Source organism: Glycine max, chromosome 2 (assembly GCF_000004515.6).
Source record: "Glycine max cultivar Williams 82 chromosome 2, Glycine_max_v4.0, whole genome shotgun sequence".
NCBI classification, from domain to species: Eukaryota; Viridiplantae; Streptophyta; class Magnoliopsida; order Fabales; family Fabaceae; genus Glycine; species Glycine max.
Window position 1 is genome coordinate 32,086,744 of NC_016089.4, and position 9,181 is coordinate 32,095,924.

The following is a 9,181-nucleotide window of genomic DNA, read 5'->3' on the forward strand; positions in this document are numbered from 1 at the left end:
AATACCTTGTTTAGATTCTAGGAGAGCATATGGTTCAAGGCAAATTTACTCTAAATTTGGGGGTGAAAAGTCAATTAGAATGAAAACAAAAAGGTTAAGCATCAGCACAAACAACAAATAAGTTGTATGTTTAAAAAAAAGAAAAAGAAAATAAGTTGTGCTGTTACAAAAAGGTCGAAAACAACTTAAGAAAAGGGAATAGTGGGAAGGCTATTTGTACAAAACAAGAAAAGATCATTGGGATTAGTCTAGGACTTGTGCTCTCTTAGAATCTAAACTTTTGAATCCTAGAAAAACCAATGAATTTTTAGTAGTCAAATCTCACTACAAGCTTGAGAAAGTCCTTCTAATTCTGTTTATACATTTCTGACTTGATGGCATGAGATGAAATGCAAAGATTGGACCTCCTATTAGTTGTTATCAATGAATAGCTTAAACACTTGTGCTTGAGTGAAACAGTAGCTGTGAGACTGTGGTTTAAGCTACTTTCCTTGATATCTGTCTTATTATTAACTTCATCTAACTGTATAGTTCACATTTTGTTCTCCTATTTGTCTAGCTGCATATTTTGTGAAAACAAGTGATAGGTACACATTGCTTCATCTTTCTCATCATGCAATCAATAAATTTTAATGCATACACCTTTATACATAAACACTTCATGTTTTACCACTCGAGGACAAGTGAGTTGTTCGCTTTTGCTTGAGGACAAGCAAAACTGTAAATTTGGGGGAGTTGTTAGTCGATGAATATGACTAAATTTTGTGTATAAAACCTGTGTATATTATATCCAACTTTCCCAATTTATGGTTGTTTTGTAATACTATAAGTACTTTTTGTTAAATATAGGTAATAGATAATTTATACTTTTGTTTTGTGCATTTAATAATCAATTTCTCTCAATTTCAGGTTAAATAGGCAACTTTGGTAAAATGTTGTTTTTCACTTTTTTGCTAAGCGAAGCTGCTGGATTAGCGAGAATTCACTAAGTGCAACCTTTAGTGGCTAAGCGCGAGGAAGAATCTAGAAGAAGATGAGCTGTCAAGTTCGCTAAGCGCACTGCTCCAGGTCATCAAGCACACCGCTTCAGCTTATCCGCTAAGCGAAACAAGTGCGCTAAGCCAAAATCCACTTATGCTCGCTAAGCGATCCAGATCTACACTAAGCACACGAGCACGAACAAGGCCACCTATTTAAGCATGAAATCAGATTTGCAAAAGGAGTTTGGCATTTTTCTTGAAGAAGCCTCTGCATGCATGAGAGTCTGACCTTGGCTTGAAGCTTTTGCATGTTTAGGAAGTTCTAGAGAGAGAAAGGTCCAAGTTCCAGAGAGTTCTGAGAGATTTTGCTGTGTGAAGATCTGCAGAGACACGAGTTCAAAGCGAAAGTCGTTTTGAGAGATTGAGATGAGTTTATGAGTGATTGTGAGATCCTAGAGGTGAAGGAGACATCCTCACCACTTGTGTTTTTGCAGTCTTTCATCTTGTTCTTCTCTTTGTTGTAAAGGAGGTTTCTGGACGATGGAAAGCTAAATCCTCTGTTGGATCTTTCTTGTAGGTACTTGATGTAAATATATTTCTATCTATGTAATGATGTTTTGTGTGTTCTCTACTTGTCTTTACACAGTATTTCTCTTTCATGATTTTCTTTCCTTTTGCCTAGATAGTTTAAATACCTGTTCATAACCACAGTCATATTTTTATACCAGACGCCTATTTATCGAAATAGCTTGCCAGATAACGCAAGTTCCCCGAGAGTTCGATACTCGGTTCTTACCGTTTTATACTACTTGTGTGATCCGGTATACTTATCGGTTGCGAACAGTACCACATTGCATTTGAGAGTTGAGGTCAGGTGCATGCATCATACTGAGCATGATTGATTGAAGCTATGGACAGATGATGACTATTTGTTGAGTGTGTGTTGGACTAATGAATGTTTGTGTGAGCTTATGATATTTGTGAATGTTTTCTTACTAATTATGGTTATTTGATTTTTTTATTAATCTCTTTTATAATAAACTCACCCTTTGTAATTTTTGTACCATGTGGTTGTTACCTGTGATGATCACAAACCTTTGTTTGTGGGAGCAGAATGACTACAGTAGAGTATGAGAAGTGAGATTCTTTTGTGGAGTTGCCAAGCCGATGTGATGACGTTGGCATTATTTGTGAATGTATGTATACATGATTTTCATGATGTCAAAATAAAAATCTAACAAGGCTCATTTGGTTCAAGATTAATACAAGATTATTTCAACAAACAAAGCCTTGATTCAAGATTTCTTCAACATCAAGTCTTGCCTCAAAACGAAAGGTTTCAAGTCATCCAAGGCACATGTAATCGATTACCAATAGTTTGATAGTATGTAATCGATTACACATCATATGTAATCAATTACCAGAGACTCTAAACATTGGGAATTCAAATTTTAAATGAAGAGTCACAACTGTTCAAGAAAATTAACTGTGTAATCGATTACACTAATGCTGTAATCAATTACCAGAGAGGATTTTCAAGGAATATCGTCAACAGTCACATCTTATCATTTGGATTTTGAATGGCCATCAAAGGCCTATATATATGTGTGACTTGGGACGAAATTGGTAGAGAGTTTTTCTGAACTGAAATGTTTTATCCTCTCAAAAAGATTCCTTGGTGAAACACTTGCATATTCAATAAGGAATCTTGATTGATCTTCAATTGTAATATCTTTCTCTTTCAAGAGAGATTTCTTCTTATCTTCTTCTTACTTCTGAAAAGGGATTAAGAGACCGAGGGTCTCTTGTTGAAAAGAATTCCTAAACACAAGGGAAGGGTTGTCCCTGTGTGGTTCAAACTTTGTAAATGGAGTTTTACAAAGAGAGTGGAAAATCTCAAGTAGGTTGCTTGAGTACTGGACGTAGGCACGAAATTTTCCGAACTAGTATAAAAACTGTGTTTTCATTCTCTCTTCCCTTATCTCATTTATTTTGTTGCAATCAATTTTTTCTTTCATGTTTAAAGAACATTATTAAATTGATTGCTGCTTCTTCTGCATTCTAAGCCTATCCCTTTTAAGATAACTGAGGCCATTTGTCCAACAAGTGGTATTAGAGTAGGATTCTTGTATAAAGTTTAAAAACTTCAAGAATAGATATGACCTCATCTAACTTTCCATTTCCTGAGGAAAATTCTATTAATAGGCCTCTTATGTTCAATGGTGAGGGTTATCATTATTGGAAAACCCGAATGCAGATCTTTAAAGAAGCCATAGATTTAAAGATATGGGAAGCCATTGAATTTGATTCCTTTATTCCTACAATGGTAGAGAGAAATGCAACTACATAAAAAAAACTAGAGAAAAAAGAAGATGATGAAAGAAGAAAGAAGAAGATTCCTCCTTAGCCCCAAAATGCTTAATGTGATCAATCTGGGCACATGAGATTCAATTGTCCTGTTTTCAAAAGAAGAATGAAAAATTTGACAAGAAGAATTTCAAAGAGAAGAAAGAAAAGAAATGATACATCACTTGGGAAGATAATGTCATAAATTCTTCAAGTGATTCAGAGAATAAAATCATAAGTCTGGGTATCATGATGAAAGACTATGAAACGGAGAAGAGCAAAGTCGATACATTGATAGCAATTTCTCCAAACACATGGCATGCATCAAAGTTTATTCATATTTCTCCCCAAGATAAGTGGATATGTGATTTATGAAGACAACAAACAAAGGCCACATTTCTCCCCAAGAAAAGTGAATCTCAAGAAAAGTGAATATATGATTTATGGAGACAACAAAGGCCACTTGATCAACAAGCCCAACAAGTGATATCAAATGATACCAACAGGTCACTTGTCTTTGATTGATTATTTTTTATGCTTGTTTTCTACTTGAGGTTAGATTGTCCTTGATGATTGTGATTGAATTTGTTTGATTGTATTTGATGATTGTCTTTGATAATTGTTTTTTATTGTGTTTTGATGATTGCTTTTGGTTGAAATGTTTGATGATTGATTGTATTTGATTGTGTTTGATTGATGTGTTATTATGATTGACTTTACTTGATTGATATTCAATGTTTGTTAGTATGATTGATTTTGATGATTATGATTGAAGGTTATGTTGATTATTGATTACTTTTGATGATTTTTTTATTTTGATTGTTTTATACTGAATATGTGTTTTTGTGGATGTAAAATAGTTTATTTTAATGTCTTTTGGTATCACTTGACTCTCATACATTGCAACAAGTGATAACATTTTTCTCCTTTCTATTCATGATTTGTTTTTGATGTTGACAAAGGGGGAGAGATAGAAGATAAAATAGTAAGGGAAATTATCTATTCTTTATGAGACAATGTTTTATATATGAAATCTATGAAATCTTCAATTGTCTCATATAAGCAATCATTGCAAAACCAAGGGGGAGTAAAACTATATGCAAATAGATATTTTCTTTTTTTGTTGCTCCTAACCTACAGGTGGTTGTCATCATCAAAAAGGGGGAGAATGTAAATCATGCAAGCTTTGATGATGTCGAGAAGAAATCACATGTTTGTCATCAGCAAAAAGGGGGAGAATGTGAATGTATGTATACATGATTTTGATGATGTCAAAAGAAGAATCAAACAAGGCTCATTTGCTTCAAGATTAATACAAGATTGTTTCAACAAACAAAGCCTTGATTCATGATTTCTTCAAAATCAAGCCTTGCCTCAAAACAAAAGGTTTCAAGTCATCCAAGGCACATGTAATCGATTACCAATACATGTAATCGATTACCAATGGTTTGAAAGTGTATAATCGATTACACATCATATGCAATCAATTACCAGAGACTCTAAACGTTGGGAATTGAAATTTTAAATGAAGAGTCACAACTGTTCAAGAAATTAACTGTGTAATCGATTACACTAATGCTGTAATCGATTACCAGAGAGGATTTTCAAGGAATATCACCAACAGTCACATCTTATCATTTGGATTTTGAATGGCCATCAAAGGCCTATATATATGTGTGCCTTGGGATGAAATTGGTAGAGAGTTTTTTTGAACTGAAATGTCTTATCCTCTCAAAAAGATTCCTTGGTCAAACACTTGCATATTCAATAAGGAATCTTGATTGATCTTCAATTGTAATATCTTTCTCTTTCAAGAGAGATTTATTCTTCTCTTCTTCTTACTTTTGAAAAGGGATTAAGAGACCGAGGGTCTCTTGTTGTAAAGAATTCCTGAACACAAGGGTTGCTTGGGTACTAGACGTAGGCACGGAATTTTCCGAACTAGTATAAAAAATGTGTTTTCATTCTCTCTTCCCTTATCTCGTTTATTTTGTTGCAATCAATTTTGTCTTTCATGTTTAAAGAACATTATTAAATTGATTGTTGCTTCTTCTGCATTCTAAGCCTATCCCTTTTAAGATAACTGAGGTCATTTGTCCAACATTATTTTGGGAGAGAGTTATGTTTTGTTAATCAACTCCTCCATAGCTGGTTACATAATTCTTTTTGTTGAATTGAGGATGTAAATCACAAATTTAATTATATGTATGAACAAATTTACTTTCCATCTTGTGAATGATGTGTACTGAGTTACTATACCTATATATATGTGTGTGCGTGTGTGTGTGTGTGTGTGTGTATGTATTCACTTAAGTAATGGTGCGTTGTGTAGTGAATGTATATCGAGAAAAAAAAATTACTTTCATTTTTCATAAGCAAATTAATGGATTTTTCATTTAAAAATTGAAATTCTCGCGGTTTAGAGTGTTGATATCGTATCGACGAGGCGGGTCGTTACATTAGTGGTATCAGAGCCAATCGAACCTTTTTGGCCAGTGAGTTGTGAGTCTGCAATGTTTTTTGTGCAATTTGTGGTTGCCTTGTTGAATGCTTGATGCTTGTTGTTTGCAATTGGAACTTACTCACTTTGTTGTGTTTCCATGAGTTATAGAGATTTGATTGTTGTAGTCATAACATGTTTGTTCTCCTGATGTCTGCTCTACCATGAGTTTCAATGTCGTGTCATGAGTTATCAGACTGGCCATCTGTATATATTATGAAGTGCAATGGGATGATATGGCAAGGGATCAGGAAGTAAAAATGATGGAAAGTGAGTGTTAATGTCTCAAGAGAGGACTAGTTTAGAGGAATACTTTCTCGAGGCATCAACTCTCAAAAGTAACCAAGTAGGGACTTGAGATAGTTGTGATTTTTGTGTTGTTCTTTTTGTTGTGTGTATTCTTTCCATGTCTCACTTCCTGGTGTATAGGGAGTGATGGTTGGACAGAATGTTCGTGTGATAGCTAATGCTCTCCAAGCCTTAGCTCAAGCAATAAGGAATCCGAATAGAGGAGAAGCTGCTGGAGCTACTGAGTACCAAGGGTTGGACCACTTCCAACGAAACAATCCTTCTGCTTTCAATGGAGGATACAACCCTGATGGTGCTCAGAATTGGATAAGGGAAATCGAGAAAAAGTTGCTTTTGGTACATATACTCTGGTGGATGAAGTTGAGTATTGGTGGGAGAATACTCGCCAATGCCTAGAGGCTGAAGGTCAAGATGTGACCTGGGATGTCTTCAAGAGGGTATTTTTGGAGAAATACTTTCTTGAGGATGTTAGGAACAAGAAGGAGATGGAGTTCTTGGAGCTTAAGTAGGGAAACATGATTGTGGCTGAATATGCAGCCAAGTTTGAGGAAGAGATGGTGAAAGTTCCAAATGTGTAAAGTTTATGAACGGCTTGCGACCTGAAGTGAAGCAAGTTGTGAATTACCAGGGTGTTCGTTAGTTTCCACTCTTGGTTAACATGTGCCAAATTTGGGATGAAGACTCTCGAGACAGGGCAAGCTATTATAGGAGTACGGGTCCAATGAAGAACAAAAAGAATGAACCTCAACATCGGGGAAAACCGTACTCGACCCCTCCTAAGCAATATGGTAACCGCCCTAACAATCAGAGGACTGTTGCCATGGGGTTTTTGGGTGGTAGTGGTAGCAAACCCAATATTTTCCCCACATAGGACTAACAACAATATTTTCTTTAACATTTGTTTATTATTGACTTAATTTTATTGAAAATTATAAATTTTGAATAATTATTTCTAAATTATGATAGAGATTCACTAGATGAGAAGTAAGACTTATCAAATGAATAATTGAAAAATTAAAAAATTTAATATCATATTATCATTTTTCATTTTAAAAAGAGATTAAATCTAGCTCTCCAAATAAACTCAAGTTAAGAGTTTTTATTTGTAAGAATTGAACTCAAATATCAATAAGTACACACATTACTCAATCAACTATGTCAAACTTTTTAAGAGTGAACTATTTTTTTTAGGACTTGAATATAGTACCAAGGGATTTATAATACTCATGTGTCTTGGTAGTTCAACTATGAGTTATGATATACCAAAATTTTTATTATATCAACATTTTATCAATAAATAATATTTTCTCGATGAAATATTTTTTAACCAAAAAACATTTTATTGATAAACTATTATTTTAATATCCCTTACTATTATATCATATTACTTATTACATTTATAATTTGTTTTCTCTATGTAAGTGTCATCTAGTATTTAGTCGTCTATGAGCTATTTTCCTTTAACTATTTTACAAAATATAATTATATGAGTAATTATATTGTATTGATAATGTAAAAGATTTTTGTATTGGTATTCAATTATAAATTAAGATGTGTGATAAATTTGTTAATTTTTAAATAATAATCTTAAAAGACATATTTATCATATTTTTTATGATTGATAATATAAAATATTTTACATAAATATTAAACTCAAATTATATATATATATATATATATATATATATATATATATATATATATTAAAAATTAGGTTTAATTATGATTTTGATCGCTATAAGTATAATAACTTTGTTTTTTAGTCTCTATAATTTAAGATACTCTATTTTAATTCCTATAATTATAATTTTTCTTTAATTCTTTTGATCCTCTTTGTGTAAAGTCCCCTAAAATAGTACAATTTTTTTAGGGGAAATAGTTACATTCAAATCTTTTAAAATTACTATGAAACTATAATTGGCAGTGTGAAACCGGAAAAAAAAAACCAAACACAGTTGTCTTAACTTGTTCATGAAAGATGTCATATGTGCCACCTATAAGTACCAAAAATGATAACTAAACCTAAAATTTATTTATATTTTTTTTATTAATTTGACATCAATATAATTTTCTATTATACTCTTAAATATTCTTTAAAGTTATTTATTTATTACACGTTAAAAAATTTATTTATTTATTAATTGTTGAAGATTTTAATTCATTTAAAGAGTATATAAAATTTATAATATTTTGTCATTGAAAGAGCGTAAAAAAGGTAATCTTTAGTCACTCTATTATTATTTGTATAGATAATTTTATTTATTTTTTATAACAATGACTCTTGTAACTAATTTAATAACATTTTTTATACATTATATATTTCATTAATTAATTGTCCTTTTACAATAGAAACTTTTTTTTTTTTTTTTGCAATTTCAAATCCCTTTTATATGACCTTTACACTACCTTTGTCATAAACCCTCTGGGCAAATTATGAACTTGCACCCAGAATGATACATTATACAAACCTGGCTTGGAATATCATTAGCTACCAATCTCCTAAGGATCAATAATTAATTTATTATCGAATGACCAAGGTCCTTCAACCATAATTTTTTGTAAATCCATTTTATGGAAAAATTAGAACAGGTAAAGACCTCCTTCCACTTCCTTTATCGCTACTTCCTTTGTTGGCTTCCAGATACTCGTCATGTGATCCTTCATTATTTGACTTCAAATAAGTCTATCGGTAAGAAATCGGACCACTAAGCATAGATCAACATCAATATTAATACTACTTTTATCGTCCTCCATATAAATTAAAAACGAAACCATCTTTCTCCTCTTCAACCAGAGAGAGACCTTCCATAACATTCTCCATATTTAAAGAAAAACTCTGTGTATCACTTACAAAATTAGACAAAATCTCATAGTGTATCACTCACAAAACCTCACACTGTATCACTCACTAAAACTTGACAAACTCTTGCACTAACTACACAAACAAGCTTAACAGACTTCAATGACGAGAGAAAACCAGAACTCTAAACACACATTAGAAACTAGAGTATACGATTCAAAAGATTTATAGTAAATATTATAATCA